Raw genomic sequence first — 16,482 nt, forward strand, 5'->3', positions numbered from 1 at the left:
AAAGAGCCCATCTGTCAGGTCAGACAGAAAAGGGCATTTAACAGATCATGCACCAAAGTGAAGTCACCTGCAAATTTCAGGACGGATCCTGAAAACCTAACTTGTGTGCTTTATCCTGTGTGTTCAGGTTGCAGAATCCAGCCCTGGGATTTCAATAAGTCCATTACCATGGCAATCTGACCACCAATCAGCACACAGGGAAATTCATCCACTTGTCATAAGCATAGGGCTTTGAAGTGCTTTGTAAACAAAAAGGCAGCTCTGAATATTCTTCCTTAAAGCCTCCTTGCACATGTGTTCATACATGTCTGAGCGAGTGAGCTTGTACTTAGTTAAGAAGTGTGTCACCATGCCAATATCATAGGGTGTGTGGGCACACTGGGAATAATGGAGGGACATGGTCCTGTCTGGGACAGCTCCATACATTCATCAAGCCAGGTTGCATTTACAGCTGTAACGTCTCCCAGTGCCTCTTGATTCAGAAGGATTCACATGTTGGAAACAGTTATTTTTACTCCCACAAAATAGTTCTGGAAGGACAGCTACTCCTTCAGAAAGAGCTTTTGACAGATGTTTTTCTACCATCTGCATTTGAACAAACACAATGTCTTATACTCTCCCGAGCCCCTAATTTTACCAGCTCATTTTTCACACCCACAAACGCAGCATGAAATAAATTCAAACATAACAAGATTACACTTGCTTGCTGCCAAAGGACCCAGTGCAATCTCTGCTCAGTCCAACTGCAAAGCTTTGCACAGAAAAAAAGACCTGTACCTGATGTGTCCAAAATCTCTTCAGAGACAGGGATACAAGATAGTTCAGGGGAAGTGGGTAATGTCAGAGCTTTTCATCTGTAGGTCAGCTGGTGAAAGTGCACCTGAGGTATATAATGGCTACAAGCAGCTATGACATGATGGCTATACAAAGACCAACGCAAAACGAACAGATGGCTTCAGTCTAGCTCCCAATGGATAAGTGTCAAACACAAAAAGCCTCCTCTTGCACTCCGCACCCTCTTTGGCAGTCTCAGCAGATGAGACAAAACGTGAGCAGTTACGCAGCCTGAATTTTCTACTCTTATACTACAGGTCAGTCCTTTGGATAGCAAGGTGCTACCCAGCCTGCACCCACCCTACAAGCAGAGGCAAAATGCTGGAAGCAATAGACTAGAAGTCAGAAGACGCTATACCACGCCACCAACCAGCTGTGTGAGCGTCAGCAAGTCACTGTATCCATCCGTGCCTGCCTTTGTCTTGGCTCTTGTATAAAACAGCACCTAGCTCTCACATAGTGCTTTCCATTAGTTTGCATGTAACAGATGGGGAAATTGCTGCAAAGAAGTTAAGTGACTTGCCTAAGGTCACTCAACAAGACAGTGGCAGGGCCAGGAATACAATCCTATTTCTGAATCTGTATCTGTGGACTATCAATAACAATACTTTGCTACTGGGAGGAGGGACAGCTTGAATACTCTGATCCTGCCCTAAAATGGATCTCAGTTTCCCAGGCTGTTGTTCCAGCACTTTTCTCCCGGACTAAATAGTCATTCCATTGGACAGAGTAGTAAAAGTAGGCAGCATTCTGGGACTGCCTTTATCAAACAGACTGGGAAGAAGAGGGGACTGGAACGCTCTAGGACTAAAGTTAAGAAATATCATGTGTTAAAGAGTGATTTTGGTATAGAATGCAACTACAGGTTGAAGTTCTCCTGGCTGGCACCCCCAGGACCTGACTGGCGCTAGATGAGAGAATTTGCTGGACCACGGGAGGTCAGTATTGTCTAGCAGCATTACCAACACTTCCACTGCTTACCAGGTTCTTAGAAGATATTTAGGGATACATTACAGCTAAACAACAGCACAGAATACTGAAAGCCAGGACTGTTAGCTGGAAACAAACTTTATGGGACGACAGGAAAATTGGCCACATTCGTGGTAAGTGGTTCTGCACCTCACCAAAATCATACCAAATTACAGATGTTGCTGGACGAGAGAGTTCCATATGAGAGAGGTTCAGCCTTTAACACCTTTCTCTGTTTTTAACTATCCCCACTGTGAATTCTCCAAGAGTCTCTTCTGGGTTTTGGAACAGCCAAGTGAGGCACTTTTTCCCCCAAACTATTGCATAATTCTGTCTTCTTTCATCTGATGATAACAGGCTTAACTACAACAACAGTCATTGCCTTGTGCCTCTGCTGCAGAAGGAGGCTCTCTAGTGATGACAGGAGGGGATGGAGAATTAGGTCTCCATGATTTATTTCTACCTCTGGCTGGCAGCATGATCTCCATCAAGTAACTGTGGTCTCAGTTTACCGGTCTGTAAAATGGGGACAAGGATTAATAAAGATACGTTAATAAGTTCTTTGCCATTCCTGGATGATCAATGTGAAAGAATTGTGAGTAGAACTTATTTCATTCCAGGGAGGAAAAGGGGATAGATGGGAGAAAGAAAAGCAAAACACTCAAAATAGTTTCTGCTACATCACAGTTCACTCCAGCAACGGTTACTATTTCTTTTACCCACAACTACTTCTGTATGAACAGAGCCCCCCATTCACCTTCCCCAGAGACCTACGCCCTAACGCCCAACACATGGTCTATTTTAAATGAACAAATAGAAAGTATCCTACACTTTAATGGATCTGAGGAAAAAGCAATCACAAAGATGGATTTTGAACAAGAAAATTAGCAGATAAGTTAAGATTCCCACCCCTGTCTCCCCGCTCCTCCTCTGGAACAAGCCAAACAGCATCAGTTATAAATATCCACCTCATAAAATTCTAGAATTGACAAGCACCTTCACAGACTGCATAATTGATTGTCCGTGGGTGGACAAAAGAATGCCTGATGAACATTAAACCATTTTCAAAAGAAGATCACACAATGCAGGTGGTGGGTTATTTAGGGAAAGTCTCTTTTTTAGCACACTACTACGATATTATTAAGGATTTTATTCTCAAACACATGTGGTATTTGCAGTGCAGCTGAATTTGTGATTTGCCTGCTTCTAGCTGATATTTTCAAGAAGAGAAAAAGCAAGTAAAAGCACAGCCATAACCTGGTAAAGTACAGTCTAGAGAATTCTTTTTTAAAGAAAAGCACCATAATGTTAATGTTTGAAAGTGCTTTTCATAAATAGTAATGATCTGCTTAATCTTTACATTTTTTCCCTTAACTGCAGGAGAGTTCTCAGACAGCGAACAATATAAATTTAAATTTAATTTAAAGTGTTCCTCTAACGGCCCAGCTGCTGAGAATTCCAGTTGGAGTTTTGCTGTGAAAAGTTCCCTGTAACAGAAGAGTATTAATCCTTGCTGGAGTGAGAACTCCAGGGGGGTTTGAGAGGGAGGGAGGGAGAGAGGGAGAGGAGGAGGAGAGAAGGCAGAAATCTTAAAGGGGTGGAAAATGGCCACTACTCTGCAAGTTTCTAACAAAAGGTGCTCCCGTTCAACTTCACATTTCTAAAGTGACGGGTTTTAATCTACTCTACCTCTTGACTGGAAAAAAAATAATACTTTTGCAATGGAAATAGTGGTGTAATAGATACTGCATCCAAGCAGACTGATAAGTAGCCAAAAAAAAAAAAAGGTTATATTTTATTGCATCAGAATACAGAAACTATACAAAAATTATACCCTGTAAATATGCCCATACGCTCCCCATAGAAAAAGACGGAGTCATTCAAGTTCCAGTGTTATGCACTTGTTAACCATGTATCGTGCTTTCATCTATGCTGCCCTTTGTTCAGCCAAAAAAAAAAAAAGAGGAAATCTCCCAGAAGAGCTGGAGAGATTGGAAAAACAAGTAATAAAAAGGATGATTTGGAAAATACCGATTTTTATACAAAAGGAAGCTAGTCCCTAGCATACTTTTATAAAGGGAAATGAGGAGTTCCGCACAAACTGGGGAAGCTTGACATAGTTTGTCATTTATTTGTCCCTTGTTTTGCTAGGTAACTCACCCAGTAAACGATTGGGAAGATTTAAAGGCAGCATCAGGGTGGGAGAGAATCAATGTGCCTTTAAGGACTTCAAAATAATGCTGCCCTACGCAATTAATCTTTACTGCACAGAATTCCCCCCTTTCAATTAAACAACATTATTGATCATTTCACAACCCCAAAGCCTTCAGACAAAAGAGGAGGGAAAAAAGCGAAATCTCTGTTATTTTGATGCCACTGAAATCTACAAGCAGCAGTCTGCCCATTCCCAGCCTGACCTTACATCAAGCAAATCCAGCTTTCCCTAAAGTCTGGGAGCAGCTGGCTCAAAGATTCTGTAACTTTATTTTTAAACCTTATATTTTGATACCAGATGCAGCCTGCCAGACGCAGACTGAGAAGTATTTACAGACATTGGGGGGGGGGGTTGAACTTAGCTGAAACACAATCAACCCAGAGCAAATAAATGGGGGGGGGGGTGGCAAAAAAACACAAAACCTTTCATCTCCAGTTTAAAAGAGAGCGACAGACACACAGGCAGGATCAACCATAAAATTAAAGCAGGCAAGAGACGGATTAAGGAGCAGCCCAGGGGAAGATCTCTGAACTGTAACTGGCTCTGGATGTTCCCAAGCAGGAGCGGGGAACGATTCCCTTAAAAAGGAAACTCGGATGTTTTCAACTCGGCCAGCAGACAGGCAAGTAACACGGAGAAGCTGCTCGGAGTCTCATCCAGCACAGACCCCGAGGGGCAGCCCCAGGGCTCCTGGTGGAGTTGGGGGCGAGCGGAGGGGAGTTTCCTTGTGCACCAAGAAAGCGGTGGGGGCCCGCTCCTGAAGAGCCCGCTGCGGAGCCGAGCCGAGCCGAGCCCCAGAAGGGTTAAAGGAACAGGGGGAACGAGGAGAGAGCGAAGAATGTGGGGGCGGGGTCCGGGGAGGGGGTGACGGGGGAGCCGGGTGATGGGGGCAGGGCAGAGCATGGAGCGGGGAAGGGGTGAAACAAGGGGAGCGGAGGATGGAGAACAGCCCCACGCGCGTCCCACAGACCCAAGGTCCCAGCAGCCCCCCCCCCCACACACACCCCCTCAGACCCCGCCGGGCTGCAACACTCACCCAGTGGGCTGGAGCCTTCCCATCGAGCCCCCGAGAGCGGCCCCCAGCTGCAGCACTGGCGGGCAGCGCCTAGGGGTCCATGGGGCGCCGGGGGCCTTAATCCAACCTGGGTTCCAGCGGGTGTGGGGGGTCGGGGGTGACAACCCCTGCGGGGTCCGGCGTGAGACACGGAATGGGACCATCAGGGGGAGGGGCAAAGACGGGGAGGAGCCAGGGGAGGGGCAGGGAGTCTCCAGAGTCGGGGCGGGGGGAGGGAGGAAGAGGGAGAAGCGATACGGGGCAGCATCCTTGGGGGCGGGGGGAGTTCCATAGGGGACAGAGGGCGGGGGAGCGCACCCAGGGGCAAGAATTCCATAGGGGAAAAGGTGTAGGGGGCAGATCCATGGGGGGGGGGAGTTCCATAGGGGCAGCATCTCTGAAGCGGGGAGATAATCCCATAGGGGAAAAGGTGGGAGGGGGCAGATCCATAGGGGACAGGGTGTGGGGGCAGCAGAACCGGGGTGGGTGGGAAGAGTTCCATGGGGGAGTCCCACGGGGGAGGGAGAGCTGATTCATGGAGGTGGATCTATAGGGGAACATGTGGGGAGGAAGGAAATGCACAGTGGAAGGCCTTTGGGAAGGGGAGGCAGGAGATCCCTGGGGGAATGGGTGTGGGAGGGGGAAAGAAAAGCCTCTGGAGGGAGGTGGGATTTGACTGGGCATGTGGCCCCTGTAACAGATGACGGTGTGAGAGACACAGATGGAGTTGAGGGAGCCCCATCCATTATGTGCTTGGCTGGGGTGGGGAGACACACAAGAGTCCATCCCCCCTATGTGGCCCCAGGGCATGGCCGCTGGTGACACAGTTAGTTCCCCCAGGGAAATCGCTCTCCCAACCATGAGTTTGGAGACGCAGGAGGGTGGGGTTTTGTTCCTGGAGGGGTGGGAACTAGGTGACCTGTGTCTGGGCCCCAGCCTGGTTCAGCTGCAATGTAGCTCAGAGACAGCTTAGACATCTCCTTTTCCAAACTGGCTGCTAACCTTCTACCCCAAAAGCTGATAACAGAACAGGGGCAAGAAGAATCCTTGTACTCCACATTATTGTTTTTAGGGAATTAATTGATGATGCTGATGAAGAAAGAAAGTCTCCCAGCTTCCTTTTCTTAATTTGTTGCTTCCCTATCTTAGCTATATCCAGCTGGAGAATCCTGAGTCACAGACAAATTACTGAGCCTCACATTTTATTGCTACTTTTTTTGGTCCTCTGTACTTATAAACGTCAGTCTGTATTGGAAATGAAATTGAGCTGACGATGTGGGTCTGGCCCACGAAAGCTCATCAACAAATAAATCATTTTGTTAGTCTTTAAAGTGCTACATTTCTGCTGCTTTGTTTTGCTGGAATACAGACTAACACGGCTACCTCTCTGTTACCCTCTCCGGGGCAGTTAATTATTCCCCTATTATACTGAAGGGAAACTGAGGTACAAAGACTGAGTGACCTGCCAAAGGCACAGAGCACAATCAATGGAGCAGCCAGCAAGAGAACTCAGCTCTCCCTTCTTTCAGGCCTCGTCCTCACTAGAGAAAGGAGCATGTTTAAATACAGATCAACCAAAGCTGCTACAGCCCTAGCATAGACCCGAGGCTTTTTCTACACTCAGCACCAAGCTGCCACTACCAGTTCAGCTCCAGCAATGATGGCAGTGCCAGCCTCAATGGGGCTGCAAGCAGTTGCTGGCTCTTTAACTGCAGCGTTAATCACATTTGTGCCAAGCTGGGGTAGGTGCCATTGCGGTTAAGCTGCTGATGTCGTTGCTGGACAAGCACTGCCATTGATGGTGCTGGTGATGGCAACCATGAAAAACCCTAGTACAAGAGGCAAGGGCAGACACAGCCCAGGACAATTGTGGCCCAGGAAGGGGGGAAAGGAAATGGAATAATAGCCGCCTCTATAAATTTTGACAAGACAAATATAAATCAACCCAAACATCAATTTTTTTTGCTACTGTACAGGCAAACGTTATCTGACTATAAAAGGCCTGGGGATTTTTTAAAATCCATTTGTTATTTATGAAGCACCAAAGGTGTGCACAGCTCTTTACAGACATAAAAAAGCACTGATAATCCCTGGCCTGAGGACTTTAGACAATAAATAAGACATAACACAGCACGGGATGACAAACAAAAGACTGCAGGAAAGGATCTGGGACAAAAGAGGGCTTCTGCCGAGAAAGACCATGATATGCTTATTGTTACATACATGTGTTAATCTCAAATCCCACAGAGAGGTTATGCTTCACTTGGGGAGATGGGTGTGTGTGCAAATCATTCTATATTCATAGTTTTAAGGACCTGAAAAAAAAATCAAAAACAGAATCCTACAAAAAGTGGACACCTAGAAAATCACAAAATCATAGAACACTAGACCTGGAGGGGACCTCGAGAGGTCATCAAATCTAGTCTTCTACCCTCATGGCAGGACCAAGCACCATCTAGACCATCCCTGATAGATGTCTATCTAACCCGCTCTCAGGAGATTCTACAACTTCCCTAGGCAATTTATTCAAGTGTTTAATCACCCTGACAGTAAGTTTTCCCAATGTCCAACCTAAACCTCCTTTGCTGCAGTTAAAACCCATAACTCTTTGTCCTATCCTCAGAGGCCAAGGAGAAACAATTTTTCTCCCTCCTCCTTGTAACCCCCTTTTAGGTGAGTTGCTAAGGAGGAGCACAAAAGAGTGGCACAAGCACATTGGGGCCAAAATCAGAATGGCTTTGGTGCAAAATGAGTTATGCCTTGCAATGGGCACAAAGGCAGCAGGAAGAGATTTATTAAATAAGAGGACGAGAAAGAGGAAGGAAACTGTGGGTCCTTTACTTAGAAGGGAAGGAAAGGTAATGACTGAGGACATCAGCAAAGAAGAGGTATTTAATGCTACTTTGCTTCAGTTTTTACAAAAAAAGGCTGATGGGATGAAGTGGGTCTGTCCCATGAAAGCTCATCACCAAATAAATCATTTTGCTATTCTTTAAAGTGCTACATTTCTGCTGTTTTGTTTTGTTTGAGTACAGACTAACCTGGCTACTTCTCTGTCACTAAAAAGGCTGATGGTGACTAGGTGCTCAACAAAATTAACATAGATAATACTGGGGAGGGAAGACAACCCCAAACAAGGAAAGAACAGATTCAGGAATATTGACCTAAATTAGCTGACTTCTTCCTATGGTAATTAAGGAACTAGCTGAAGTAATCTTAGAACCATTAGCAATTATCTTTGAAGGCACATGAAGTCCCAGAGCACTGGAAAAAAGGGCAAAAATAGTACCTAACTTTAAAAATGGAGAACAAAGAGGACCTAGGGGATTGACAGCCTGCCAAATCTTGATACCTGGAAAGACACTGGGTAAAGTTATTACACAACCAAAATTATAAGCAGACAAAGAATAGCAAGGTTATAAGGAATAGCCAACATGGAAACCATCCTGGGTCCAGTACTAGTCAATATTTTTATTCATGATGTGGCTAATAGGGTAAAGAGGATGCTTATGAAATCTGTGGACAACACCAAGCTGGGAGGGGATACAAACACTCTGGAGAAGAGGATTAGAATTAAAGCAGCCTTGACAAAGTAAGGAGTTGTTCGGAATCAACAAAATGAAATTCAATAAAGACAAGTGCAAAGCGCCACACTTACAAAGAAAATAATCAGATGCACAATGACAAGCTTAGGAATAACTGGTTAGGTGATAGTACGATGGAAAGGGATCCAGAGTTACAGCAGATCACATGTTGAAGAGGAGCCAACACTGTGGCTATGTCTACGCTACCAGATGAATTCGAATTTAGAGCAGTTAGCTCGATTGTCCCAAGTAACTGTCTTCACTGTAAAGACAACTTCCTATTGAAAAAGCATTTTCACACTGCTTTGGAAAAAGAGACTGCTGAACTCTTTTTCATATTCAAATTTGACACATTAACACGTGGTTTGAACCGGGATGCAAATTTTCTGGGACACTATAGGGGCTCTTTTGCATACTTGGCTTAATCTAATTCTTGACTCCCCCACCCACCCCTCTGCTCTCTGATTTGCTCACCTTGATCATTTTTCTTCTGGTTTGTCAACCTTGATTACTATTTTTGGTTCTCTGTGCCTTAAATATTGAGTCTGTTCTGGTATGGCTATGGTCTGAAGAAGTGAGTCTGTCCCACGAAAGCTCACCTAATAAATTATTTTGTTAGCCTTTAAAGTGCTACTTTACTGCTTTTTTGTTTTGATAGTATATAGACTAGCACGGCTTTCTCTCTGTTACGGTCTTCACTGTAAAAACCATTAGCTCAATTTCGGGAGCGCTAATATCAATACCATAACATAGTTGAAACCGGCTGTGTGTTGTGTCAAGTTTGAATTTGAATTTAAAAGTTTGAAGGAAGGCTGACATGGAAGCACCATGTCTTTGAATCAAATTCCCAAGGCTGACTGGTGGTGCTGCGCCTGGCTCCCAGCTCTGGCAAGCCAGGTGCAGCAGCGCTGGTCAGTTTCCCAGCTCCCCCCAAACTGTGGGGACCAGGCAGCTGGGTGAGCGCTGCTGGCAGCGAGGGTGCAGCCCGGCCCAGGAGACGGCACAGAATGCGGGTCTGAGGGAACTGTGGGATAGGTTCCCACAATGCACTGCTGCAACAGTTGATGTTTGGCCATGCAGTGTGTCAGCACTAACTCGACTTTGTGTGGACTTTATGGGGAAGTGAGGGTACTCAAAATCCAACTTATAAAACCCAGTGTTATAAAATCAAATTTAATAAAACTGAATTTATCTGGTAGTGTAGGCCTAGCCTGTGATACAGTTCTGAACAAGGCTAACATTCTGGGATGTACTAACAGGAGTGCCATAAGTAAGACAAAAGAAGATCATTGTCCTGCTCTACAACTAGGGTGAGGTCCCAGCTGCCATAGTGTTCCAGTTCTGGTTGCCACTCTAAGTCCAGGGTTCACACTAGGCATTAAAATCTATAGTAGATATGCAATTCTAGCTATGGCAGCTGTGTAGCTGGAATCAACTTGCCTGCCATCGACTTACCTGGCCATCCTTGCAGAGGAGGTCTATAGGAGAAACTCTCCCATTAACCTCCCTTACTTGGGTTGACTGCTGAGCCCAGAAGGTTCAATTCTGTGCGTCTTTACTAGGCGCACAAAACTGAATCCCAGAAGATCGACCCTGACTGGGTCCATGTGGTGAAGACCCTAATAAAGATGCGGTTAAACTAGAGAGAGCCCAGAGGAGAGCAGCAAACATAATAAGGAGGTTTGCAAAACCCAACCTATGAGGATGAAAAAAAAAGAACAAAAACAAAAAAAAGGCATGTTTAATCTCTAGTAAAGAAGCATGAAGAGGATCCGGTAACTGTCTTTGAGTACATTAAGGACTCTTATTAAGAGGAGAATGGTCACTTGTTCTGTGACACTCTTAGTAGATTTCCTAGACCTGAAGAACTCGTGTGTAAGCTTGGGGACTAGTCGGTCACTTCAACAGAAACTGGTCCAATAAAAAAAAATTTTACCTCCCCCAACTACCTCTAATTGTTCTTCATGTCCACTGAAGGGAGAACAAATGCTAATTGGTTTAATCTGCAGCAAAGTTCTAACTTGAGGGGTAGTTAAATACAGTACTGGGTTTCCAAGGGAGGCTGTGTACACCTCATCACTGGAGATCCTCAAGAACAGGTTGGACAAACCCATCGGGAACTACAGTTTACTTAGTTCTGCCGCAGTGCATGGGGTTGGACTTGATGGTCACTCCAGACCCATTCCAGCCCTCAAAAAGGAACACCTCTGGCTCCCACCACCGTCTTTGATTTTACTATTTTTTGATGGAGGGGCATTGGAAAAAATCTGGATCATTTGGGAATTCTGCAAGCTGAAGACTTCCATAGCCCTTGGGCTCCTAGATTCCCTTGGCAGGACAGTGTGTGTACATCCAGGGCAGCCATATGTGGAAGGGTTCCATGTGCCTCAGTGTTGAGTATTTAGGGAAAGGGAGGAGCAGGGCATAAGTGAGGTCACATACATTTTTAGGAGGGGAAAAAAAAGTCACCCAAGCAGACTCCCTTGATGTGTGTGCCCCAACGGATGTGGGGGAGGGAACGTAGGCGTGGAAGCAGGGAGGAGATGCAAGCGGAGCTCCAGATTGAAAACAGATGGGATTTTCCATGCCAACCTGACACCCGATACCAAGAGAGGCGGGGCAGAACTTCCCTTCCGAGAACCTTGGCAGCCAATCAACTCAGAGGGGAAAAAAATTGTTTGGTTTAAAATCCCCACTCTGTCTCTCTTGCTGCATGGGGTGGGTGGGAAGCGGCTTCTGGCTGCAAACAGGCCTGAAGTTTAGTGGCATTGCTTTTAAAACTCCGAAATGTTTAATTTGACCGTTAGGTATCCAACTGCCTATGGAACAGCTTGGTCTGGCCAGTCCAAAGCTAGCCAGACAGTTAATACTTGACTCAGGGGCAGCTGCATTGGGAGTGCTAAATGACCAAAAGAAAGCTGTTTTCTTCCCCCGGGCAATTGCATGCACTCCCTCCAAAAGAAATCCTGAATGAAACTAAAGGTAAATAGGGGACTTTGCTGTATGGAGTGACAATGGGACTGCACCCAGATGCCTGCCAGAGGGGTGATATTCTGTTTTGTTCTACTATAAAGTACAAGAACAATTAAGAGGGGAGCACAAGCACCCACAAAACTCAAAGAAGCAGTAGCCAACAGGCACTGGTTATGACAACCAAGGTGGAAAAGCAGGTTACCTACAAACATGATGGTGCAAGCAACAGAGCTGATGGCCCAAGAAGGAAGCCAGAGGCCACTATGCACAAGTGTGTATGTGCGAGGACAAAGAGGATGAGTGTTCAGCCATGGAGGAGTGTGGGTGCATACACAATCTCTCACACGCACCTAGTGATCGGAAATAACCCACTCCCCCAAGCTCGTGACCCTGCCAGGAAAAACTTGGAAAAAAAACCCTCTCCAGTTTTTCAGCCCAGAGCTGAGACCGGGGGGGCATCTGCCTCCCTCCTATGTTTCACAGTGACTTCACAAACCAGAAACAAAAAATTAATGGCACGGGCTTGACCACATACTTTCCAGGGGCTCTGGGAGACCAACTCCTTGCAAACCCTGTAACACACTCTCTTTTCATTCAGGGATTTAAATACACAATTGTGTCTGTTTTCGGCACATTCATTTTTAGCATTTTAATGATACAACCCCCAGCTCTTGCCCTCCTTGGATTGGTCGCAGCCTTTTTCACCCCTCACGAAGAAGATGGGGAGGGAAGAGAGGTTAGCAAGAGGTCAGACATTTGTTCTAAACCAAAGTGTTTTTCTAGCAGGCAGGGGGCCTCGCAAGAGACAAAGGGGTCAGTCAATTTCTTTGCCGGCAAGCGCTACTACACCTTCCACTCAAGGGCCTTCTGAGGCTGGAGCTAAGATTCGCAGTGCACCTTAGCAAACAAATTAAGGAATGGTCAAGGCTGAGATTGATGGTGGGGTGCAGGTTGTTAGAATCTCTGTAGAATTCTTCCATTCTCTTTACCATGGGTCCATGTGATAATGATGTCACCATCACTTAATTTACTTTGCACTTGCAGTAAATAATTTTCTCTCCCCCTGCCCCACTCTTCGCCCCCCTTCTGTCCAATGTGTTTAATTTGTCAATTTTTTTTTTTTTTGGTCTGTATCCCTCTGTCATGTAATCATCCTGTCAATCCACTTTCAGCGCCATTTCCAGTACAGCAGTATCTCCAGATCTGAAGAAGTGGGTCTGCCCCATGAACACTCATCGCCTCACCAATTATTTTGTTAGTCTTTGACGTGCTACAGGACTGCTTTTTTGTTTCATCATCAGCAAGAGAAACAATAATCACCACCTCAGCCGGGCTGCTGCCTCTGTCTCCCTCAGCAGAATGGAGTGAACCAAGCTGCTCTCACAAGAGAGATTTCTTACAGCTGTCCCAGTCTACCCTTTGCAACTGGAACTTTCCCTGGGCACTGTCAACAGCATTTCACCCTGCTGCACAGCTCCAGTTGCAGCCAGGCAGAAGAAACCATCTGCAAGTGGTAACTAGCGATGAGCTAGGATTAATGCAGAGAACAGAGTCTGGCTAAATCAATGCCCTTGTTATCATACTGCAGGCACAAACCTGTGTCCCTCTCCTCCATACCTCCTCCGGTTGAAAGATAAACATGTTTCCCTGCCTCTGACGCCCACCATGCAACCAAAGTGCATAGCTCATAAGCCATCTATGGATGTGATGCATGTTCTGGTCCCTCCCTTTCATCCCCATGTCCCTACAGCCTGTCAGGGCAACTCCGTTTTTTTCCACTGAAAAGCTCACAAAAGATATTTCAGGCATGTTAGAGCACAGCTCAAAGTTTCTTCCAGGAATTACAAGGAAACTTGTGAAACAAAGTAAAACATGCAGAAAAATATCCTCTCCTGCCACCAAACAGATCCATAACCTTTCTCCATACTAAGTTGGGGAAACCTTATGGCGTGCTTTTCCCTCCAGAAAACTCTGACGCCATCAGGAAGGTCTGTTAACAGGGCTCAATTCATACTTGGCTGAACAGGTCACATGCTCAGCTAGTGAAAATCCAGGTAGCTCCACAGACTTCCATAGCTAATGTAAACGGGCACAGCTTTAACTGAGCCACACCGATTCCAACTGGTGGATGAATTGGCTCACCGTGGCTTTCTAATGCTTAATAATGGGGGTGGCCAACCTGCGGCTATTTGAGCCATTAAATGAGGTTCCTCCTCAGAGACGCACGTTGGGAGTGCCTTCTGCTGCTCCGTGCACATACCCATGTGCTGGGTGGGAGAAGCACATAGCGGCAGCCATGATGGTGACTCCAGGAGCTCTGGTGAGTCACGAGAATCAAACTAGAAAGGAGGGGAGGGGGGCTGGGGGTGCCTGGCTCTAGGGAAGGGGGAGGGCATTCAGTTGGGGGCGGGGCTGGGAGTGCCTGGCTGTGGGGGGGCATTCATTTACACCAGGGGGGCCTGGGGGTGTCTGCACTAGGGGAGAGTATTCAGTTAGATCCGGTCGGGGGGGGGGGGCATCAAGCCACATATTATATATTTATTCTACATATTATATACAGATATATAAAATTTAAATAAAGATATAATGCATAGCTCTTTGCACTCTACCCACTGCTATTTTGGCTCTTTGCCTCTAACTGGTTGGCCACCCCTGCTTAAAAACAATACATCCATCACCAGTAGTTAAAATGCCAGAGAGCCGTGCCCTTGTGCAGAAGGTTACGTGGGGCTCTGGGCAGGTAGAGGGGTCAAACCGTGCAGAGCACCTTAAACAGGATTGGTGCCTGAACTATTTTTTTTTTTGGTAAGGGATACTGCATCCTTCAACAGTCCCCCTGCTTAGCCCAGTGTCCTCACATGGCCAGAGAGCATGAACCAGTCCTGTACCACTTCGAAGTCTTTTGAGACACCTGCCTCCAAGCAGGTCCCACCCAGCAATCACACAGCCCTTTCCCATGATTAGGCAAACCCTACTCAGCCCTGGTTCCTAGATCAAATACACACCATCTGCTCCACCAGCTCAGCCATAACCTCTGACCCAAGTGAGCCTCACCCCGCACCCCATTTCCAAAGGTGTGGGGGGGGGAGATGCTAATGGCGTTTCCATTCTTCTCCGCAACACAGACTCCCACTATCACCACCAGCTCCTCTCCCCCCGACCTTCATCCTAGTGCTGCCGACATCAGCTGCTCGGAGGATTTTTTTTTTCCACCAAGTAATATCGAAATGATATTTATTAAATTTGCTCTCTAAGCCCCTCAATCTGCTCCATAATACAGTGAATCTGTGAGGTGGTTTCACTGATCCTGCCTCAATGAGACCAGATTAACACAGATGATCCCAGCTTTGCAGCTCCCTCCTTCCGAGGGTGGGAGGGGGTCAAAGGTTATGCAAGACAGGCAAAAAATCCTGGCAGTGATGCTCTGGCAACTCAGATTCTTTCCTATCATGTGCTCAGCTCACTGCCTGAGGGCACGGTGGTGGTGGGGGGGGGCACCTGTGCTCTGAAGATGTCTTCCAAGGATGGCTTCAGGTGGCAAGCTCAGTGCATTCCAAGGGGACCTGGTGCTATTCGAAAACCTGGAAGATTTTTCAGATTTATTTCCCCTTCTATTGCTCTGCTCTTGTGAGTTGAATGCATCAACATTATAAAAAACAGCACCCTTTAAAAAAAAACCCAAAGTCCATTAACTCTAAAATTAGCTCCATAAAGGTTCATCTGATCCATTATCTCAGCGTTCATTTAAATTAGGAAAATCATCAAGATAAGCAGTGCAGTGTCTATTAGTTCCCTGGAGAAGATGCTCTCGAAGATGAGGATCAGAGAGGTAGCCGTGTTAGTCTGTATCTTCGAGAACAACAAGAAGTCCTGTGGCACCTCATAGACTAACAGATATTTTGGAGCATAAGCTTTCGTGGGTAAAGGCCAGACTCATGCATCTGATGAAGCGGGTCTTTGCCCATGAAAGCTTATGCTCCAAAATATCTGGTAGTCTAAGGTGCCACAAGACTTCTTGTTGTTCTAGAAGATTAGGGACGGCATTGCTCTCCCCAGAGACTCCAGCCCGAATTTTGGCTCATCTGTTCTTTCCCTATGTCACCCTTTCCTCTTCTCACCTTTAAACAGGCTTAAACTTTAAAAGATACCACAGCACCAAAACAACCCTGGCCTGTGGACCATTAGCGCAAACTGCCAGGACCAGCTATGCTGTGATAGGACTTTCAGAAAGGGCTTAAAGTTTGGGTGGCCTCAGACAGATTTTTGCCTCTTAATTTGCAGCTCGCCATGGCTGAGTAGCACGTAGGCGTTCCTGTTACCAGATGGCAGTTCCTCCTTGCATAGAATGTCGTTGTAAATTACAGGGAACCCAAAGCTGGGGCGAGGTGTAATTTTTTTGCATTCAAATCAAATTAAGTAAAAGGCACCACATAACAGAAATAGTAATTAATAACACTGACTCATCGGCTGTACTTGTCTAGCAGCCCACCCGTCTCCTTCTGCGGCAGTCCGCTTGGAGATCCTTGGTCATATTCCAATAGAAGCAAAGGTCCTGCCTAGATTTAGGATCCTATTATGCTCGGCATTGCACATACACACTGCAAGGTCCTCAGTCAGAGACTTTCTATTGCTTTTTATTAGGGATGTAAAAATCCTGCTTTATTAGTTAACTAATTAAATGGGGACAGGAGAGAGAAGGGGAATGCCCAGGACTGGCTGCTCCAACCCCGCTGAGCTAGAGTGCCTGTGTCCATGGTGTGCTCTGGGCCACTACAGACGAGGGCTGCGCCGGCTGGGCTGGAGCATCCCACACCTGCCTTGGGCTCCAAAGGGCTGGAACAGCCCCCTGTCCA

General features: G+C 46.4%; 1 protein-coding gene across 7 annotated transcripts in view; it reads right to left on the reverse strand.

The window, feature by feature from the left end:
* PTPRS (protein tyrosine phosphatase receptor type S) overlaps positions 1 to 16,482 on the reverse strand; it is a 267,499-nt gene that overhangs the window by 203,240 nt on the left and 47,777 nt on the right. The window contains exon 1 of one of the 7 annotated variants that reach the window (XM_074978299.1): positions 5,055 to 5,227. The exons of the other annotated variants lie outside the window; for them this stretch is intronic. The gene's annotated coding sequence lies outside the window, so the exon portion shown is untranslated. Of the gene's footprint in view, positions 1 to 5,054; positions 5,228 to 16,482 lie in introns of those variants that run through there. 7 annotated transcript variants of the gene reach the window in all.

This window comes from Carettochelys insculpta, chromosome 27 (genome assembly GCF_033958435.1).
Source record: "Carettochelys insculpta isolate YL-2023 chromosome 27, ASM3395843v1, whole genome shotgun sequence".
NCBI lineage: Eukaryota > Metazoa > Chordata > Testudines > Carettochelyidae > Carettochelys > Carettochelys insculpta.